Source organism: Hyperolius riggenbachi, chromosome 10 (assembly GCF_040937935.1).
Source record: "Hyperolius riggenbachi isolate aHypRig1 chromosome 10, aHypRig1.pri, whole genome shotgun sequence".
NCBI lineage: Eukaryota > Metazoa > Chordata > Amphibia > Anura > Hyperoliidae > Hyperolius > Hyperolius riggenbachi.
The window spans coordinates 279658845-279681693 of NC_090655.1; the positions used below are offsets into that span (position 1 = coordinate 279658845).

Sequence of the window (22849 nt, forward strand, 5' to 3'; positions counted from 1 at the left end):
TGTTATATGCTAAGATTGTTATACGCTTGATAAGTTAAATTACCACTGCACCTTTAAGCTATGATAAGTTGCCAGAGTAATACTCTGGCCAATTAAGCTATGAACCAATAGGTGGCACTGTGACCACATATTCAGGCTAACTAAACACAGAAGCTACTGTAAAACACTGCGTTCTCGCTCCACGAGACGAGGCCTGATGAGCACTATACTTGTATATCTATGGGGCACCACATGGAATTGCAGGTCAGATAACAACATCCTCCTTCAAAGCTTTAGCAATGATTATAGTAAATATTAACCTGCAATGGCGCACACACTGACACCTTGTATCTTAAGCTATATTCTCTTTAATACTCGCTCTCTCTGCTCTCCCCTCCTCTTAACTATACTTACCCTTCTCTCCTTCCATCACCCCCCCCCCCTTTACTCCCCCCCCCCCCTTTTTCGACTTACATCTCTCTCCTTAAAGCGCAGCCTGGCTGGATACTTGTATAAATAGTAAGCGGACATCATATCCTTTTCTAACATACATTTTGCGCCATTATGGGGGGGGGGGGGGGGGGGGACTTTACTAACTACCTAAATAGAGAGCTACCCCATACTGACGTTATCTTAAGCCAGTGCTTGTAGACAATGGCACAATGATACAATTATTGCTATCAACATTTACTCAACTTTATCATAGACTGAGAGATATCTGACCTGCAATGATCCTTCTCAGATTTGTTATATACGTCAAAAGAGGACAATTCCCATAAAATTAATAACTGATAAGCCTATTCAATAATTGACCTAACCCCGCCTACTCCCTCACCTATTGGCCTTACCTAGATACCCCCCCCCCCCCTTTGTTCCCACTCTCCCTTCCCCCCTCTCCCTTCCCCATTCCCCTTCTCTCCTTCCCTTCTACATTTCACCTGCCCTCACCCTTACAAGTTCAAGCCTGAAAACGCCTGGTCATACATAGATTTAATTCCTGTCCACTGCTACTCCATTACAGCACAGTAAACATATATGACAAAGCTGACAACCAAGTTCTAACCTCCTGACAAATGTCGGGAGCCGCTGGGCAGCGGACCTCTGCCTTTGGCCACTACCCACACTAAGACGGACCCTTAGGGTACCGGTCTTAGCCTGCAAATTCGTCCCTTCACAGGCGGATAGCCTACCAAAGGGGCGATCATTGTTCGGGGACTAAGCTACATCAGTTAGCAAGTTGTAGCAAGGTGGGCAATGGGTGTTACGAATATGGGGAAACACTCCCAGGTTTTCCCCCCATTTTTTTATTTTTCAAATGTTAAAATGTTTAACTTGTTTTTGTTAATGCAGTCCTGCTTGCTCGGCACATCTGACTGTAATGGCCCTGGTCTGGTCACATGCCTGGCGTCTTGCTCTCCAGAAACCATCACGCTACGTGTTTTTATCCTGATCAAGGTAATCACTCATTCTTCACTATGACTAACATAATATTTTGGAATGTACGAGGGCTAAACTCACTGGGCCCAATCCTTTGGATTATTAGACCTCTGGAAAATTAAAAATCCCACAGAACCAGGATACACATGCCACTCCTCCTCATACGCCTCCCTATCTAGAATAGACCTAGCACTAGCAAACACTGCGGCTGCGACATGGGTAAACTCGATCAAACTTCTTCCTTGGGGGATCTCCGACCATGCCCCTTTATTAATATCACTAGACTTACCCCATAATAAACCGAGACCTCTATGGAAACTGTCAGAACGATGGCTTTCACATGATTCCGTACAAACGAGCGTTATAGAACCACTTCAACATTTCTGGCCAGAGAATGTCAAATCAGCCACACCCCGAGTAGTCTGGGACACCTTTAAGGCCGTGGCAAGAGGTCAATTTATCAGAGCCATTTCAGAAGCCAGAACACAGGATAAGATATATTCAACCAAAGCAGAAGAGGCAGCAACAGAGGCTGAGAGGCAATACATCACTAATAAATCCAAAGCATCATACGATACCTGGCAAACATCACTGGCACACCTATCAGATAAACAAAAATCCGTTCTGTCAAAGGCTGACCTAGCAAAATGCACCCGTATATATGAACAGGGAGATAAGACTGGCAAACTGCTAGCATACCTGATAGGGGAAGAGCGACCTAGCTATCATATTGGCTTAATTCAAAACCGAGCAGGTGAGACTTTGAGCAACGCCCAAGCTATAAATAATGAATTCACAGCTTACTATAAAGAACTATACTCCTCACCCCAGCCTAGCCCATCACCACAAATCATGGCATTTTTAGATACTCTGCACTTCCCAGTGGTGTCTGCTGATGACAGAGTTTTCCTGGAAGCGGACATCACTGAGGAAGAGATTAGAGAAGTCATCAAGGGTCTGCCGGACTCTAAGTCCCCTGGCACAGACGGGCTGCCAGCGGCCTTCTATAAACAATACAAAAAAATGCTCACCCCACGCCTTCTCCGATTATTCAAACACATTCTCGAAACTGGCAACCTTCCTCATTCAATGCAAGAAGCGCTAATTACTGTCCTCCCTAAAAAAGGCAAAGACCTAACACTATGTCAATCATACCGCCGATATCCTTACTAAATCAGGATTACAAATTGTTAGCTAAAATACTTTCCATCCGACTAAACTCAATTATCACCAAAATAATACACTCAGACCAATCTGGGTTTATTCCGGGTAAGGGGACCGACATTAACCTGAGACGGTTGATGACTAATCTTGAAATAACTCATGAGCAAGTTGGCTCGTGTGTGGTAGTATCCCTTGATGCCGAAAAGGCCTTCGACGTGGTGGATTGGGAATTTCTATGGGGGACTAAGCTTAAGTTTGGCATTAGTGCTAAATTTGTGCAATGGATCAGAGTGCTTTACACCACGCCGAGGGCCTTAGTACATACTGGGCTAAATATTTCTCTCCCTTTCCTGCTATCAAGGGGAACGAGACAGGGTTGCCCGTTATCGCCAACACTGTTCGCTATCGCAATTGAACTGCTAGCCATTATGATCAGGGCCAATACACAGATTCGGGGGTTACAATATGGGTCCTGCACAGAAAAAATCTCTCTTTATGCAGACGATATATTACTATATTTAGCAGACCCCGGCCCCTCTTTAGCAGCTGCACTCTCCTCCATAAAAACATATGGCTCCCACTCTGGCTTTAAAGTCAACTGGGACAAATCGGTGATACTACCATTAGATACACAAGTTATACCTGCCCTTCCCACAAACCCTCAAAGATGGGTGTCGGAGTTTACCTACCTAGGGATCAAAATTACAAGAACCCCACAAGACTACACCCGCTTAAATCTCCACCCCGTTCTAACCAAACTCAAACAGAAATGCCAAGCCTGGAAATCCTTACCTTTGACACTACTAGGGCGGGCAAACGCCATCAAAATGAACATGTTACCCAAATTTCTTTATTGCTTCAGGAACTGTCCAGTATTGTTTCCCAAAAAATTCTTTGCAGAAATAAATAAAAATATTTCTGCCCTACTGTGGTACCCGAAAAATCCCCGTATCGCACTCTCAGCCTTGCAGCTCAATCAAACCCAGGGAGGCATTGGCCTTCCAGACTTTGAGTACTATTATTGGGCCTCTAACTTAGTTAGCATACGTTGGTGGTTTGCTCAATCCCCACTAAATCCTGCTACTGTCCTGGAGGCTGAAATCATGGGCTCATTTAACGCCCTCACTAGCCTCCCATTCAGAGGCAGTAAACAAATCCCGCGCTCAACCACAAATATGCTTAATACAGTCCGAATATGGGAAAAAGTAAACCGCCTAATGTCTCACCCTGGGCAAATTTCGCCGTTCACCCCACTCTGGGCTAACCACTCCCTACCTCATTTTTTAACTGTTCCAGACCCTAAAATCTGGGCAGACCACGGTATTACTAAGTTAGCGGATATTACAGACACTAGCTCCCTCAAATCATTCACAACGCTGAAACGGGAGTTTAGCGTACCCCCCTTTATGTACTTCCGATACATACAATTAAGGCATGCATTTAATGCACAATTTCACCCCACAGACGGCCCTCTGTTGATACAGTCACACCCTATTGAGGCAGAAATCATCAAGGAACACCTTGAACATGTCGTATCCACCTTTTACAAATTATTTCCTCCAAGGGGTAGAGGAATCGCTGAGGATCTTCTCAAAAAATGGCAATCTGACATCCCGGACCTCACCATAGAGAGATGGGAGGCTATCCTCAATTATTTCTTTACGACTACAATTGCATCCAGAGACAGGCTAATTGCCCTCAAATTCATCCACAGATGCTATTTATCCCCAGCAAGATTACTTAAAATGTATCCAACTTCAACGGGAGCATGCAATAGATGCACGCAGGCCAAGGCAGATTCTTTCCATGTCTTCTGGCAATGCACACATATAGCACCATATTGGAAACATATCCACGCAGAACTTCAGAGAATATTTAGTATTCTTATACCATTTACTCCTGAGGCCCTATTGCTGGGTAGTATTGAGGATAGCCTTTTATCCACTCACAAGCTGACAGCATTCAGGACACTGGTAGGTTATGCACGAAAATTGATAGTGTTAAAATGGAATCAAGAAATCCCCCCACGCATGAAACACTGGAAAACGTACGTCCACAAGGACCTAATATATATTAAACGAGTATATGTTAAGAGGAAATGCCCCAAGAAATTTGCTAAAACATGGAACAAGTGGCTTTCGTATTACGATTTAGAATTAATTGATTAGTACTTACTTACTAATCTAACTGCCGATACCACGGTTTTCTGGAGAGGCATGCGACTGGACCAGACCCCCCCCCCCACCTTTTTTTTTTTCTGGGTTACAGAACCCCATCCTGCCGAGCAATATTCCGTCCCCTGGACTGTATTGCACCAATGTTATAATGTTGAATTTGTTATGCTGTAGTGGCACTGTCGCCACTTAAAACTCAATAAAAATATTCTTTCAAAAAAAAAAAAAAAAAAAAAAGCATAAGAATGCATTCTTCTGTGAACTAAGACCCCGGCTTTTACCTTAGCTGTAGGGATAACAGTGGTGCCTGGATGAGTGAATCTGTGAATGCATTTGTTTGAACATTTGCATGCGAGAGTGCGAAGGGTTAATAGATTTTTGCTGTTTTCTGGCCACACCCCCTTCAGCACCTCCCTTTTCCCTAATAACTTATTTAATGTCCTAACTAGAGGCGATGTGCCTGGATATATGTGTTTTTTTTGTTTTTTTGCCTATACTGGTGGACACCTGTACCTACTTGCCTATACTGGTGGACACCTGTACCTACTTGCCTATACTAGGGGACACCTGTACCTACCTAGCCTATACTGGGGACACCTGTACCTACCTAGCCTAAACTAGGGGACACCTGTACCTACTTGCCTATACTAGGGGACACCTGTACCTACCTGCCTATACTGAGCGACACCTGTACCTACCTAGCCTATACTAGGGGACACCTGTACCTACTTGCCTATACTAGGGGACACCTGTACCTACCTGCCTATACTGAGTGACACCTGTACCTACCTAGCCTATACTGGGGGACACCTGTACCTACTTGCCTATACTAGGGGACACCTGTACCTACCTAGCCTATACTGGGGGACACCTGTACCTACTTGCCTATACTAGGGGACACCTGTACCTACCTAGCCTATACTGGGGACACCTGTACCTACCTAGCCTATACTGGGGGACACCTGTACCTACTTGCCTATACTAGGGGACACCTGTACCTACCTGCCTATACTGAGTGACACCTGTACCTACCTAGCCTATACTAGGGGACACCTGTACCTACTTGCCTATACTAGGGGACACCTGTACCTACTTGCCTATACTGGTGGACACCTGTACCTACTTGCCTATAATAGGCGACACCTGTACCTAGCTAGCCTATACTGGGGACACCTGTACCTACCTGCCTATACTAGGGGACACCTGTACCTCGCTAGCCTATATGAAATCAGCAAGGAAGCCGACACCCCTCCAAAAGTAAATGATAAGCTCTTTTATTGCATCAAAGTGGTGGCATGTACAATGACAAATGTTGTTTCGGGCATAGCCCTTTCTCAAATTGCAATAGCCATACAAAACAAACCAAGTGCAGTGTCTTAAATACCCCACCCCCAATAAAACCCCAATCGGTGTCCTGCTGGGCGGGATTACATGGCGGACCTGATGGGGAACATGCATGTCTATATGCAAATTAAAAATGTTAACCATTTACCTATTACCTTCTACACAAGACAGCCAGGTGAGGCAACGCTCAAAAGCACCTCCGAAACACCCGCCGATCAGTTAAATCCATTGACGTCAGTGCCACTTCCTGGCTGTTCATCAGCCAATCAGGCGCACTGCGTCAAACGGGGACGGTCACGTACAAAAACGCCTACTGACGTCCTCGCTCGCTCGTGGACAGTCATCCCTGGCTGGCCAAACATAGAGCGCTACGTCATACGGAACCACATGCGTTCCAAGCCCGACTTCCCTAAATACCGGAAGTGAGTCATCACTAGTGACATTATCAGTGTTGAGGCATGATGTACTGTACGCTTGTGTTTTCGTTTATTAGTTGCTAGGTGACAATTTGAGAAGCGGCACGTCACTTCTGGTATTTAGGGAATTCGGGCTAGGAACGCATGAGGTTCCGTATGTGCATAGCCGCAGGCGTCCATTTGGATGCGTCCGTCTCCTCAATGACGTCACACTCTATGATTGGCCAGCCAGGGATGACTGTCCATGAGCGAGCTCGACCGTCAGTAGGCGTTTTTGTATGTGATTTAAGGCAGCGCTATACTAGGGAAAGCTGTGACACTCGGCTGTCCCCCTAGGGCTAGTGGGGGGAGGGACGAAATCAAACTGCAGATTGTCAGCTAGATGAAGGGGTGGGATCGCACGGTCTCCAGGTCGGTAGTGTGATTGCAGGCACCTAGAAGCATAGAGTGTGGAGGCGCCTGTGCATTGGTCACTCCCACCAACACGTTTCAGGCACTTCTGGACCAGCATAAGGGTGAAGGCGGAGTTACTCGAGCATCAGTTAACTACAACTGGTTACTAGGCGACCACTGTCACAGGTATTCACAGGCCAATAACACTAATTCAACCCATACTGTGACCAATCTGTGTACAGTAATGTACAGTGACCATTATCAGCTTATTACAGAACAAATAACACTAAGTCACCCCCTACTGCGACCAATCTGTGTACAGTAATGTACAGTGACCATTATCAGCTTATTACAGGCTGGTAACACTAAGTCACCCCCTACTGTGACCAACCTGTGTACAGTAATGTACAGTGACCATTATCAGCTTATTACAGGCCGGTAACACTAAGTCACCCCTACTGTGACCAGTCTGTGTACAGTAATGTACAGTGACCATTATCAGCTTATTACAGGCCGGTAACACTAAGTCACCCCTACTGTGACCAATGTGTGTACAGTAATGTACAGTGACCATTATCAGCTTATTACAGGCCAGTAACACTAAGTCACCCCTATTGTGACCAATCTGTGTACAGTAATGTACAGTGACCATTATCAGCTTATTACAGGCCGGTAACACTAAGTCACCCCTACTGTGACCAATCTGTGTACAGTATTGTACAGTGACCATTATCAGCTTATTACAGGCCGGTAACACTAAGTCACCCCTACTGTGACCAGTCTGTGTACAGTAATGTACAGTGACCATTATCAGCTTATTGCAGGCCGGTAACACAAAGTCACCCCTACTGTGACCAATCTGTGTACAGTAATGTACAGTGACCATTATCAGCTTATTACAGGCCTGTAACACTAACTCCCCCTACTGTAACCAATCTGTGTACAGTAATGTACAGTGCCATTATCAGCTTATTACAGGCTGTAACACTAACTCCCCCTACTGTGACCAATCTGTGTACAGTAATGTACAGTGACCATTATCAGCTTATTACAGGCCAGGAACACTAAATCACCCCTACTGTGACCAACCTGTGTACAGTAATGTACAGTGACCATTATCAGCTTATTACAGGCCTGTAACACAAAGTCACCCCCACTGTGACCAATCTGTGTACAGTAATGTACAGTGACCATTATCAGCTTATTACAGGCCGATAACACTAAGTCACCCCTGCTGTGACCAACCTGTGTACAGTAATGTACAGTGACCACTATCAGCTTATTACAGGCCAATAACAGTAAGTCACCCCTACTGTGACCAATCTGTGTACAGTAATGTACAGTGACCATTATCAGCTTATTACAGGCCAGTAACACTAAGTCACCCCTACTGTGACCAATCTGTGTACAGTAATGTACAGTGACCATTATCAGCTTATTACAGGCCGGTAACACTAAGTCACCCCTACTGTGACCAATGTGTGTACAGTAATGTACAGTGACCATTATCAGCTTATTACATGCCGGTAACACTAAGTCACCCCTACTGTGACCAATGTGTGTACAGTAATGTACAGTGACCATTATCAGCTTATTACAGGCCTGTAACACTAACTCCCCCTACTGTGACCAATCTGTGTACAGTAATGTACAGTGACCATTATCAGCTTATTACAGGCCGGTAACATTAAGTCACCCCCTACTGTAACCAATCTGTGTACAGTAATGTACAGTGCCATTATCAGCTTATTACAGGCCTGTAACACTAAGTCACCCCCTACTGTGACCAATCTGTGTACAGTAACCATTATCAGCTTATTACAGGCTGGTAACACTAAGTCACCCCTACTGTGACCAATCTGTGTACAGTAATGTACAGTGACCATTATCAGCTTATTACAGGCCAGTAACACTAAGTCACCCCTACTGTGAACAATCTGTGTACAGTAATGTACAGTGACCATTATCAGCTTATTACAGGCCGATAACACTAAGTCACCCCTGCTGTGACCAACCTGTGTACAGTAATGTACAGTGACCATTATCAGCTTATTACAGGCCAGTAACACAAAGTCACCCCCACTGTGACCAATCTGTGTACAGTAATGTACAGAGTCCATTATCAGCTTATTACAGGCTGGTAACACTAAGTCGCCCCTACTGTGACCAATCTGTGTACAGTAATGTACAGTGACCATTATCAGCTTATTACAGGCCAATAACACTAAGTCACCCCTACTGTGACCAATCTGTGTACAGTATTGTACAGTGACCATTATCAGCTTATTACAGGCTGGTAACACTAAGTCACCCCTACTGCGACCAATCTGTGTACAGTAATGTACAGTGACCATTATCAGCTTATTACAGGCCAGTAACACTAAGTCATCCCTACTGTGACCAATCTGTGTACAGTAATGTACAGTGACCATTATCAGCTTATTACAGGCCGGTAACACTAAGTCACCCCTACTGTGACCAATCTGTGTACAGTAATGTACAGTGACCATTATCAGCTTATTACATGCCGGTAACACTAAGTAAGCCCTACTGTGACCAATGTGTGTACAGTAATGTACAGTGACCATTATCAGCTTATTACATGCCGGTAACACTAAGTCACCCCTACTGTGACCAATGTGTGTACAGTAATGTACAGTGACCATTATCAGCTTATTACAGGCCTGTAACACTAACTCCCCCTACTGTGACCAATCTGTGTACAGCAATGTACAGTGACCATTATCAGCTTATTACAGGCCGGTAACATTAAGTCACCCCCTACTGTAACCAATCTGTGTACAGTAATGTACAGTGCCATTATCAGCTTATTACAGGCCTGTAACACTAAGTCACCCCCTACTGTGACCAATCTGTGTACAGTAACCATTATCAGCTTATTACAGGCTGGTAACACTAAGTCACCCCTGCTGTGACCAACCTGTGTACAGTAATGTACAGTGACCATTATCAGCTTATTACAGGCCAGTAACACAAAGTCACCCCCACTGTGACCAATCTGTGTACAGTAATGTACAGGGTCCATTATCAGCTTATTACAGGCTGGTAACACTAAGTCGCCCCTACTGTGACCAATCTGTGTACAGTAATGTACAGTGACCATTATCAGCTTATTACAGGCTGGTAACACTAAGTCACCCCTACTGCGACCAATCTGTGTACAGTAATGTACAGTGACCATTATCAGCTTATTACAGGCCAGTAACACTAAGTCATCCCTACTGTGACCAATCTGTGTACAGTAATGTACAGTGACCATTATCAGCTTATTACAGGCCGGTAACACTAAGTCACCCCTACTGTGACCAATCTGTGTACAGTAATGTACAGTGACCATTATCAGCTTATTACATGCCGGTAACACTAAGTAAGCCCTACTGTGACCAATGTGTGTACAGTAATGTACAGTGACCATTATCCGCTTATTACAGGCCTGTAACACTAACTCCCCCTACTGTGACCAATCTGTGTACAGTAATGTACAGTGACCATTATCAGCTTATTACAGGCCGGTAACATTAAGTCACCCCCTACTGTAACCAATCTGTGTACAGTAATGTACAGTGCCATTATCAGCTTATTACAGGCCTGTAACACTAAGTCACCCCCTACTGTGACCAATCTGTGTACAGTAACCATTATCAGCTTATTACAGGCCGGTAACACTAAGTCACCCCTACTGTGACCAATCTGTGTACAGTAATGTACAGTGACCATTATCAGATTATTACAGGCTGGTAACACTAAATCACCCCTACATCGCATAACCCCAAAACAGGCCAGTCTGTGAGCAGTGACACAATCACACCAGCAATATACAAACACATTTATTCTAAATTAGCGCTGAAAACTCACCTGTTCGGCCCTCTGTAACATTTTCCTCCTCTTTACTTGTCCTCATCATGTCCCCCTCCTCCATAGACTGCTGATCACTCCTCACATATGTCTCTTCTTCTTCCTCTTTAATTGTCACCATCATGACACCTTCCTCCATAGACTGCCGATCACTCTTCACATATGTATCATCTTCTTCCTCTTTCCTTGTCCTCATGTCACCCTCCTCTATAGACTGCTGATCACTCCTCACATACGTCTCTTCTTCTTCCTCTTTAATTGTCCTTATCATGTCACCCTCCTCCATAGACTGCTGATCACTCCTCACATATGTCTCTTCTTCTTCCTCCTTAATTGTCCTCAGCAGGTCACCCTCCTCCATAGACTGCTGGTCACTCCTCACATACGTCTCTTCTTCTTCCTCTTTAATTGTCACCATCCTGTCACCCTCCTCCATAGACTGCTGATCACTCCTCACATACGTCTTGTCTTCTTCCTCTTTAAAACACAGCACTTCCATGTATCAGTTCTCCCACCTAAGTTCACAAAATAAAACATAATAAGAATTGTGAACACAAATAACAACATATGCAAAAGGAAAAATGTAATACAGTCTGGAGTTTCTGGAGACCCTCAGCCCCACCTACCTGATAATGGTGGGGGGTGGTGTGACCTTGCAGTGGACAATCCTGGGAATAAAGAGGACCTGTACATCTCTCTGGTGGGTTTCTGTTACTGGATACATCTGTAGGAAACACACACACTGACTGAATACATTGTCTCTATGTGTTTATCAGATGATGGGAGATCTAGGTGGACAATCCTGGGAATAAAGAGGACCTGTACATCTCTCTGGTGGGTTTCTGTTACTGGATACATCTGTAGGAAACACACACACTGACTGAATACATTGTCTCTATATGTTTATCAGATGATGGGGGATCTAGGTGGACAATCCTGGGAATAAAGAGGACCTGTACATCTCTCTGGTGGGTCTCTGTTACTGGATACATCTGTAGGAAACACACACACTGACTGAATACATTGTCTCTATGTGTTTATCAGATGATGGGGGATCTAGGTGGACAATCCTGGGAATAAAGAGGACCTGTACATCTCTCTGGTGGGTCTCTGTTACTGGATACATCTGCAGGAAACACACACACTGACTGCATACATTGTCTCTATGTGTTTATCAGATGATGGGGGATCTAGGTGGACAATCCTGGGAATAAAGAGGACCTGTACATCTCTCTGGTGGGTCTCTGTTACTGTATACATCTGTAGAAAACACCCACACTGATTGAATGCATCAGCAGACTAAGGAAAGGGATTACTGAAACCAAGTCCTGTAGTCTGATGAGACCAAAATATACTTATTTGGTTTAGATGGAGTGAAGCGTGTGTGGCGGCAACCAGGTGAGGAGTACAAAGACAAGTGTGTATTGCCTACAGTGCAGCATGGAGGTGGGAGAGTCATGGTTTGGGGCTGCATGAGTGCTGTCAGCAGCAGGGAGATACAGTTTATTGAGGGAGCCATGAATGTCAACATGTGCTGTGACCTTCTGAAGCAGAGCATGATCCCCTCCCTTCCACCATGATAATGACCCAAACACACCGTCAAGATGACCACTGCCTGGCTAAACTGAGGGTAAAAGTGCTGGACTTGCCTAGCGTGTGTCCAGACCTAAACCCCATTGTGCACCTGTGGGGCATCCTCATATGGAAGGTGGAGGAGCGCAAGGTCTCTAACATCCACCAGCTTCATCATGGAGGAGGGGAAGAGGATTCCAGTGGCACCTGTAATGCTCTAGTGACCTCCATGCCCAAGAGAGGCAGTGCTGGAGAGTAATGGTGGCCACGCAACATATTCACACTTTGGGAAGAATGTTGACCTTCTTCCCTTAATGGACAACTGTGAAAGATAACTAAAATGTTAAATGTCACATATATTTCCAGGAAATACTAGCAAATAGCAGTACAAAGGCTTTTTTTTACATCTTTTCAGGTCTTATGAGAAGAAAATATGACATTTACAGAGAACAGCTTTCACTGTGGGCATTACTGTGGAGGACGGTGTCCAGCAGATCCAGCATACAGAAACAATCTTCACTGGCTCTAATAGTGTGACTAGAATCTGTTCAGAATGATAGAAAGCAGAAATATAGCTTCATATGTGTGTAAATAACATCAGCTGCAGTTCTGTCTGTGATCCTGATCCTGTCTCTCTCTCTGCCTCGCAGTGTAAAGTAAATAGTTTACAGCCAGTTACAGTTCAGCTCTGCCCCCCCCCCCCCCCCCATGCCGAAACATTGCTGGATATAGGTGGACCCCAAGTACTGCTCTCTCCTTTACAGGAAATGAGAGTCTCCTCTTACCCGTTGATGTGAGGAGCGGCTGACTCTCAATCCTGGCGTCCTTGTAGAGGTCCTGGTGTCCTTCTATATACTGAAGTACACGAAGAAAAAGGCTTGCTCAGCACCCGGCAAGTGGAGGGGTTGCACCACACTGTATGTAGCAATGTTCTACAACCACCTTTTACTGGCTGTGCTTTTATGCAGAAGGATGTGGTGCGGGTGATTGAAGAAAGAAAGAGCATTCACATTTGCTGTACAATAAGGCATAGACCAGGCACTGACCTGTTACATGCATTTATTGACAAATAATGCAGCCATCAGAATACAGTCCAACATGGTTAGATCAAAAGTGTATCCAAAGTGGGTGTTCGAGTGTAAGAGGTGAGGTGACCAGGGGATGATGACAGGACGCCCTCCTAACACGTCAGTGCCCAGTTTATGCCTTATTGTACAGTCCATCTATATATTGCCCCTCCTCCTTGAAGAAATAGATGAGACAATGAGCCTCCTTATAGGAACCTGACACACAGAATGATACAGTCACCACCATACAAATCACTAGCTGTCACTGGATACTGTCCCATAATTCCTGCTAATGCTCAACTCACCCCGACAGCAGATCAGTGAGGATGTTGTGGGCTTCTTGTGTCTCTCAGATATCAGGGGGTGAGGTGGGGGCACCGCGATGGTCACCAGACTTCACAGAAGGGACACTCTGTATGAAGAGACTGAAGATAAGGTCATGTGACACTTCCAGAATCCTCCTCACCTCTGCAGTCATGTGACACTCCCAGAATCCTCCTCACCTCTCCAGTCATGTGACACTCCCAGAATCCTTCTCACCTCTCCAGTCACGTGTCTATCTGCTTTGGTGACAGGAAGTGAATATAATGAACACCTGTTCTGCCCTCCACCACTCTGTACTCCTTCCCTACCCCAAAATCTGTCCTCCCCTCCCCCACTCTGCGCTACACCCACCCAAATACCTCCCCCCACTATGTCCTCCCTCCTGGTGGCTGCAGCTCTCAGAGACCTGGGAAGGAATCTCAGCTGTTCCTGTTCAGTAATCCAGCAGCTATTCAGTGAGGAGTCAGTCTGGATTCCCTAATACTGCTCCTGCCTACTGAGCGCTCCCTGGTGGCTGCACCTCCCCTCCCCACACCTGTAGTCCCCTCCCCCACTATGTGTTCCTCCCCTCCCCCACTATGTGCTCCTCCCTCACCCCAATACCTGTTCTCCCCTCCCTACTATGTGCTCCTCCCACACCCCAATACCTGTCATCCCCTCCCCCACTATGTGCTCCTCCCTCACCCCAATACCTGTTCCCCCTCCCTACTATGTGCTCCTCCCACACCCCAATACCTGTCCTCCCCTCCCTACTATGTGCTCCTCCCCCACCCCAATACCTGTCCTCCCCACTATGTACTCCTCCCCCACTATGTGCTCCTCCCTCACCCCAATAGCTGTCCTCCCCTCCCCCACTATGTGCTCCTCCCCCACACCTGTTCTCTTCTCCCCCAGTATGTGCTCCTCCCCCACTCCTGTCCTCCCCTTCCCCACTCCTGTCCTCCCCCCCCCCCCCCCCCCCAATACCTGTCCTCCCCTCCCCCACTATGTGCTCCTCCCCTCCCTCCTGGTGGCTGCAGCTCTCAGGCACTGAGTGTGACAGGAGGAAAGCCCTTTACAAATGTTACAGACGGCAAATAATAGAAATAAAATATCAACAAAGTAACCTTTCCCTTCCAGCACGAGCTCTGCTCTCACCACTTCCGGTCTCAACCTTCCGAAGAAAGCTGGGACAGGAAGTGCAGAGCAGAGGGCGGAGATCCCAGATGACGTCACTCTCCACGTGATCTCCTCTGGGTGATTGTAGCGCTATCAGAGGCTGCAGGACAATATGCTCCACCCAGCAACTTCCGGCCTTTCTCATCACTTCCGCTTTGTGGTTTTGTATCTTCGGTTTCTGCGTTCCAGTGGAGGGGAGCTTGCCATCTTGTGGCCAGTCTGCTAACTGCAGCCTCATTTATCAAACATAGGAAGGGAGAGCAGCCAGGGAGTATCCGGGAGAGAGAGGGGTGTGCAAGGTTCTGGAGGTGTGTTTAGCTTCTAAGGGTAGAATGGTTAATTTGCATATATTCAGCAGTGGTGCTCTGGGAGACATCTCGAGCTCACTCCAACCTGAATTATTGCAAATTCTTTCTGTTTTAGGAAAGCAAATTTTTGTTTTTCTTAACATCTTAGTAAGGGGACTTTTAGGACCATTGTAGTCCCTCACACACTCCAATGAGTTCTGGGTCACCATGAGCTTGCTGGTTAGTCTGTACCTCTCGGTTTACAAGCCCTACTCCATAGAGCCAAATTAATCCATGCCATGCACTGATGAGGATCAAACAATCCAAAACAGTCTGTATGCATGTTGGATTATTATGGCTCTGTACAATTTAACAAACTGACACATCATTGCATTCCAGTGGTTCTGGAGGTGTGTTTAGCTTCTAAGGGTGCAATGGTTAATTTGCATATATTCAGCAGTGGTGCTCTGGGAGACATCTCGAGCTCACTCCAACCTGAATTATCGCAAATTCTTTCTGTTTTAGGAAAGCAAATTTTTGTTTTTCTTAACATCTTAGTAAGGGGGCTTTTAGGACCATTGTAGTCCCTTACACACTCCAATGAGTTCTGGGTCACCATGAGCTTGCTGGTTAGTCTGTACCGCAAGGTATAAAGATGGGGGACAATATTATGTGTGCGTGGCCAGGATTTTGGAGGCGTTTCACCAATCTTATTTATTTATATAAAACTCTCTCGCCTTCTGTGGTGCTGTACAATGGGATCAGATAGCATACCTCCCAACTTTTGTAGCCAGGAAAAAGGGACAGCTAGTTGAAGAAAATTAAAGGGGTGTGACCATGCTTTGAGTGGGCGTGGTCACTGTATGGTAGACGTGACCAAATATACAATTTATCAAACGGGATTTCCCCACTCCCTGAGGAAAAAAAATTGGAGCCTGAAGATACCTGAAGTGGGAGGAAAAAATAGACGTTTAACCTACCTAAGCCTCTTGCAGTCGTTCTACACCCTCGCCATGATTCTGTGAACTGTCTGTTCACCTGTAGTACCTCTCTGCCAGCTGGATGCATAGCCCCAGTCTGAGTGTCTACTGATTGCACTCCCGTGGACAGGAGCATTCTGCTCATGCGCTGTGCATAAAACTGCGCCACGCATGCGCAGTACCCAAGCGAGTTGCCAGCTGACAGAGGAGCATTGCGGGGAATCGGAGGATCGTGGAATCACAGCGAGGGCACAGGACGCTTGCAGGAGACTGGAAGAAGCCCCAGGTAAGATAAACTGCTTTTTTTTTCCCTTTTCCACAGAATCACATTTAACAATAGAAAAAAAATGCAGGTTCAGCCTGGCCCTGGAGGCTCCCGCCACGCCCATAAATAAGTGGGTAGTCGGAAAGGGATATTAATCAGAATCAAAATCGCTTTTATTTCGCCAAGCACGACTGAATCGTGCCCGGAATTGGGTTTGGCACATAGATACAGGGCATTACATAGAAACATAAGAGACATAGAACATGTTAGACATCACTTCATTTCAAAACATATACATAGCACATTTACCCCAGCCATGTGGGTTGCAGGCAGAAGATCGGCCTGGAGGGGGCAGGGGGCAGCCTAAGGGGGGAGAGAATGAGCAGCGTTTGTAGAGTTCAGCAACTTTACGGCTGAGGGGAAGAAGCTATTTTTGTGTCTCGTGGTCTTAGTGGAGATGGACCGGTACCTCAGATACCTCCGCCCCCAGGGGAGCTGACTGAAAAACTGGTGGCCAGGGTGAGAGGGATCATTTGCAATCTTCAATGCTCTGGAGCATAACCTGGCATTATAGAGGTGGTCTAGGGCAGGGAGTGTGTTCCCTATGATCCTTTCCGCTGACCGGATCACCCTCTGTAGTTTGCGTCTGTCGCTTTCGGTAGAGCCAGCATACCAGACAAGGATGGAGGAACAGAGGACGGATTCGATAGTTGCGGTATAGAAGTTCGTCAAGAGATTCTGTGACATGCCAAACTTCTTCAGTTGGCGGAGGAAGTAGAGCCTCTGCTGTTAAGATGGATAGGTGTTAAGATGGGTAGGTGGAATGTTTAGCTATATAAATATTTACGGTATAGTATAGTGATGATGGAATGAGGGAAGAGGGGAGGAGAAGAGAAACTCAAACTATGATGCAAACCTGAGACCCACGTATGATGGCTTCACAGCTGTCACATGGTCATATCTGGGTCACATACCGGCTGAGTTTGAAGAGAAAAAAAAATGCAAGATGCAAAATTACAAAGTACATTGGGCAATGTCATTGTGAGCCCTGATACACTTTCTGTATTACAGAAACTCATACTGTATCAGGGCTCACAATGCCATTGCCCTATATACTTTCATTTCATGCACTGTATATCCATGCCATGATATCCTGAGCCCCTGTCATCAAATGACTGAAGCTTCCCCCCTCCCCCTCCAGAATTCAGTGACAGTCCCATGCCCTGAAAATCAAGTGACTCACCAGTGTGTGAAGAGCATGGGACTCAGGCAGCTCACTGATCTGGACAGTGTCACTCTTATCTCCTCCTGGTCTGCAGCACAGGTCACTTGTCAAAATCTCCTGGGGATCAGCAGCACGGGTCTCCAACATCACATCCTCTCTGCCTCTGCACATGTCTCCAGTGCAGAGGACAGCGCAGGGATTCATTTACATAACGCCCCTCCCTCCTCTTCTTACTAGATGGCCACAGCAGCAACAGCATTGGCTGGTGGGAAGCTGCTGCTATTGGCCAGATTCTCCTGCACTGTGAGGAAGGCGGGACTAGGCTTCTCTCCGACTCCTCATGAGGAATGCACGCTGCCCCATTATACCGTGAAGGGGGCTCCAAAACGGAACTGCCACGGTGAAAACGTGGCACTTGAGCCCTATGAGATAGTGAGGACAGTCAGTGACAATCATGACTAGTATTTGTAACGATCGGTGTAACACAGAAAGGGTCTGATTACCGGTGATCTGCAGTATCACCGAGAATGCAGATATATACCCGATTATAGATGATCTGCAGTATCACCGATAATCAGATATATCTCTAACCTCTGGACACCCGAGTAATGAGAGTGTTTGGTGCAACAGTAATACTTTGAGGACTACGCCTCAGGAGCAGGTACAGGGCAGTAAGGAGTACTGCACAAATGAAAGTTCCTTCCGTAGGCCTGGACTCTCCCGGGGGAGGAGTCAGGCTGAGAGTAGGAAGGACAGAACGTGAGTGACACCAAAGAGGGAGTGTCACTAACAGATCTGGGAACTGCCTCTAACAGTAAGGTCAGTTCTCGAGGTCGGACAAGCCAGGTCGTTAACACACAGACAGATAAGGTACAGATTCAGGAGACAGATGCGGAATCCTAAAGACAGGCCGGGTTCGGCAACAGGGTATCAGAATGGCAAGGTACAGAATCAGGAGACAGATGCGGAATCCAAGGACGAGCAGAGTTTGGCAACAGAGTATCAGAATAGCAGGGTACAGAATCAGAGATCAGGAGAATGGTCAGGCAAGCAGAAGGTCATAACAGATAATCACAATCAAAATTAGGACTTTAAACTATCAACAGAATCTGACTAAGTGTGGATCCCCAGCTCCTGCCGGTTCTAGCACACTTTGGGATCTGACTCAGGTCTGAGTGCTACCACGTAGTGATCGCAACGCCAGACACCAGAGAAATTACCAGCACCCAGTATATATACTAGAGCGCTCTCCAGCGCCTCCCTAAAGTGCTGGACCAATGAGAAGAGCTGGAAATGTCAGCTGACCCTCTTCTGGCTGTCATATAAGCTCTGCCTCTCAGCGCGCACGCGCGTCATTCTGAACCTAGGTGGACTATCAGTCTCAGCCACATCAGTCATGTTTTGCAATGTCTCTGCTGGCCTGCGCGTGCGGTTGTTCGTACCGCTATCTGCACAGGCGGCGGCCTCCCCGCGTTTGGTCAGACTGTCAGTAGCAAGCCCATGCGCGCCAACCGCCGCGTCAGACGCGGCAGTTTCTCCGCATTCCGCCATGCCAGCCGCGGAAACAGCCGCCTCACACTGAGTTAAAGCGGCGGCTTTTCCGCTTTTTTTCACAGTATTATTGTTATTTTGCATTAGTATAGCACCATCTTCTGCAGTGATGTAGCGTACATAGTCTTGTCACTAACTAATCCCTACTATAGTCATATGTCGACCGCACTCTAGGGCCAATTTATTCAGAATCATTTATTTTGCCAAGCATGACTGGGTTGTGCCGGGAATTGGGTTTGGCACATACATTGCTCAGCACACCATATTTACAAAAGATAATAATCTTGAAATGGCCAAGATTGTTCACATGTTGTGCTGGGAAGATGGCCTTGAAGAAAGCCGCTGGTCTAAGGGCTGCCTAACAGTGGCGAAAGGGAGTAGTTACTATTCCCATATAGAGACTGAGCTGAGAATACTGCACAGATCCCACTGGACACCTGCAATCCTCCACTCCATCTGCCCCGCCCAATCAGAATTATGTTTTAGAAACTGCGGTCAGGTTGGCACACACATTCATGTCATTTGGTTTTGTCCTATCGTTAGGAAATTCTGGTCTAAGGTCTTGGTCCTTATTAATCAAGTTCTGGATGAATATATTGTCCCAGATCCACTTGTGCTGCTTTTGGGTGATAAGCTGGAAATTCCCACCGGCTAGCACAGCATATTGCCTAGGCTATCAGGCTGCATATTCCCAGGCAATGGCTGCAACCTTCCCTATCTTTAGAGCTTACAAAGAAAATGGTATCAGATATCCTTATCTCTCAGCATCTGATCGCTATAGTAAATGATGCACTGGACGTCTTTACCAAAGCCTGGCAGCCTTGGCTCTCACTTCCTGGTGAGGGAGGCCTCAGGGCTACTAGTCCTCTCTGATCTTCGGGCTTCTAAGCCCTCTGCCCTAGTGAAATGTGTGACTAGAAGCACTGTGTCCCTCTCAGACCTATATAATCCTTGCTGCATTCAGGCACATTGTTGTTAAGGTTTAAGTTTGTCTTTGTTATGTGATTTTGATAAAACCAATTGGCATAGTTATGTATTTTCCATGATAACTGTTGTCCCATTGGGACGTTTCACTGCTATCTGTATGTCCCAATTATGACTTTTTTGTCAATTCCTTGCTCCCCAGCCAGCCTGGCACTAATCTCCAGCTCTCCAACGCAGCCTAGCACCCATCTCCAGTTTCTTAGCCAGCCTAGCACCCATCTCCAGTTTCTTAGCCAGCCTAGCACCCATCTCCAGTTTCTTAGCCAGCCTAGCACCAATCTCCAGCTCTCCAACGCAGCCTAGCACCCATCTCCAGTTTCTTAGCCAGCCTAGCACCCATCTCCAGCTCTCCAACGCAGCCTAGCACCCATCTCCAGTTTCTTAGCCAGCCTAGCACCAATCTCCAGCTCTCCAACGCAGCCTAGCAGCCATCTCCAGTTTCTTAGCCAGCCTAGCAGCCATCTCCAGTTTCTTAGCCAGCCTAGCACCCATCTCCAGTTTCTTAGCCAGCCTAGCACCAATCCACAGTTCCCTATCCAGACTAACACACATCCTTAGCCAAATTGGGCCCCTCAGGCTGAGGCTCTTGCACGTTACCTTAATCTGACATTTGGCAAGGTTCCTGTCAGTGCACAAATTCATTACAAAAATGCAACCAGCATAGTACAGTAAAGCATGCTGAAGACAAAACCTGAGCAATAAAAGGGAGGTTGGTGCAGAATATAAGGTGCGTAAAACAAAATAGGAAGATCTGTGTATTTGTTGATGACACACTGCTCAGAGCACAAACAGCTAGTCTTCTGTAGACCTTTCCTTCACCACTATCAAAATGAGCATGGCATGGCGGGCATGACTGCGGGGCCCCCTTCAAATGCGGGGCCTGGGGAGATCACCCCACTTGCCCCTCCCAAAGGCCACCTCTGCTGCACTACAGCGCAGTCTAGTGTTACCAAACTTCTTCAACTAGCGGAGAAAGAAGAGTCTCTTCAAGGCTTTCACCAGGGTGAAGCCAGTGTTGGCTTTCCAGCTTAGGTCATTGGAGATAATAGTGCCCAGGAGGTGGACAAAGGGTACTCTTGCCACTTCAGTGCCCTCAATGTGGATTGGAGGTGGTGAGCGACCTGCTTCCTGAAATCTGTGATCATCCTGACAGCTTTGGCTGTGTTGAGGACCAATCTGTTCTCCCTGCATCAGTAACGTATCCTGACAACTTGCTGGCGGTAGGCCCGCTCGTCTTTAGTGGTGACAAGGCCAACAATGGTGGTGGGTGGCATCAGCAAATCTGATGACCTTGACAGAGGCTGCCATTGATCTGCAGTTGTTTGTATAATGCTGGGTACACACTATGAGATTTTCTGTCCGATTTACTGTCAGATCGATTATTTCCAACCTGTCCGATTTACTGTCAGATCGATTATTTCCAACCTGTTCCGATTTGCTTTCCGATCGATTGCTGAGCATTTTCCAATCAATTTCGGTTAAGCCTAATAGGAAATCGATCGGAAAATGCTCGGAAATCGATCGGAAAGCAAAATAATCTATTTGACAGTAAATCGGCCAGAAAATCTCATAGTGTGTACCCAGCATAAAGGAAGAACCAATTGACCAATTAGAATTCTTATTAATTACACAGATGGCCCGTCGGCCATTTTCTCACTCTGTCTGCTACCTGCTTAGTGAGAGAAGGGAGAGACATTGCTGGAGAGATAAGGAAAGCGTTAGTTAGCTCTTGTTAGCTTGCTCCTTGCTGATATTTGTTGCTGAAAAGCAACACAAAACAGTTCTTTTGAGAGCTAATGTTCTTGTGATCTTTTTTTTTTGTGTGTGTGCCATTGACACTGCATATACAGCCCAGTCTGTCGCAGCTGGCCCTTGCTATACTGTGCCAGGCCCAGCACAGTCAGTGCATACATTTCACTGCATCTGTGTGACTGCACATTGTATTATACCAGTCAGTGCATACCTTTCACTGCATCTCTGTGACTGCACATTGTATTATACCAGTCAGTGCATACCTTTCACCGCATCTTTGTGACTGCACGCTGTATTATATCAGTCACTGCATACATTTCACTGCATCTGTGTGACTGCTAGAGATGGCCCGAACGGTTCGCCGGCGAACTTGTTCGCACGAACAACCGATGTTTGCGGTGAACTGCGAACACTTAGGAAGTTCGACCCGCCCCCTATACTACATCATTGGGCTAAATGTTGACCCTCTACATCACAGTCAGCAGACACATGGCAGCCAATCAGGCTCCATTCCCTCCTGGAGCCCCCCTTATAAAAGGCAGCAGCATCGGCCATGTTCTCACTCTGTCTGCTGCCTGCTCAGTGAGAGAGGTTGCTTGAGATAGGGAAAGCTTAGTTAGGCTCTTGTTAGCTTGCTCCTTGCTGAAATTTGTTGCTGAAAAGCACCACAAAACAGCTCTTTTGAGAGCTAATCTTCTTGTGATGTGTTTTGTGTGTGTGTGTGTGTGTGTGTGTGCGTGCCATTGACACTGCATATACAACCCTGTCTGTCACAGCTGGCACTTGCTAATTACTATACTGTGCCAGATTCAGTGCATACCTTTTCACTGCACCTGTGTGACTGCACATTATATTATGCCACCAGCAGTCACTGCATACCTTTTCACTTAACCTGTGTGAC

At 46.4% G+C, this 22849-nt stretch overlaps 1 pseudogene; it reads right to left on the reverse strand.

Moving 5' to 3' along the window:
- LOC137537242 (zinc finger protein 208-like) overlaps positions 1-22849 on the reverse strand; it is a 154282-nt pseudogene that overhangs the window by 7168 nt on the left and 124265 nt on the right.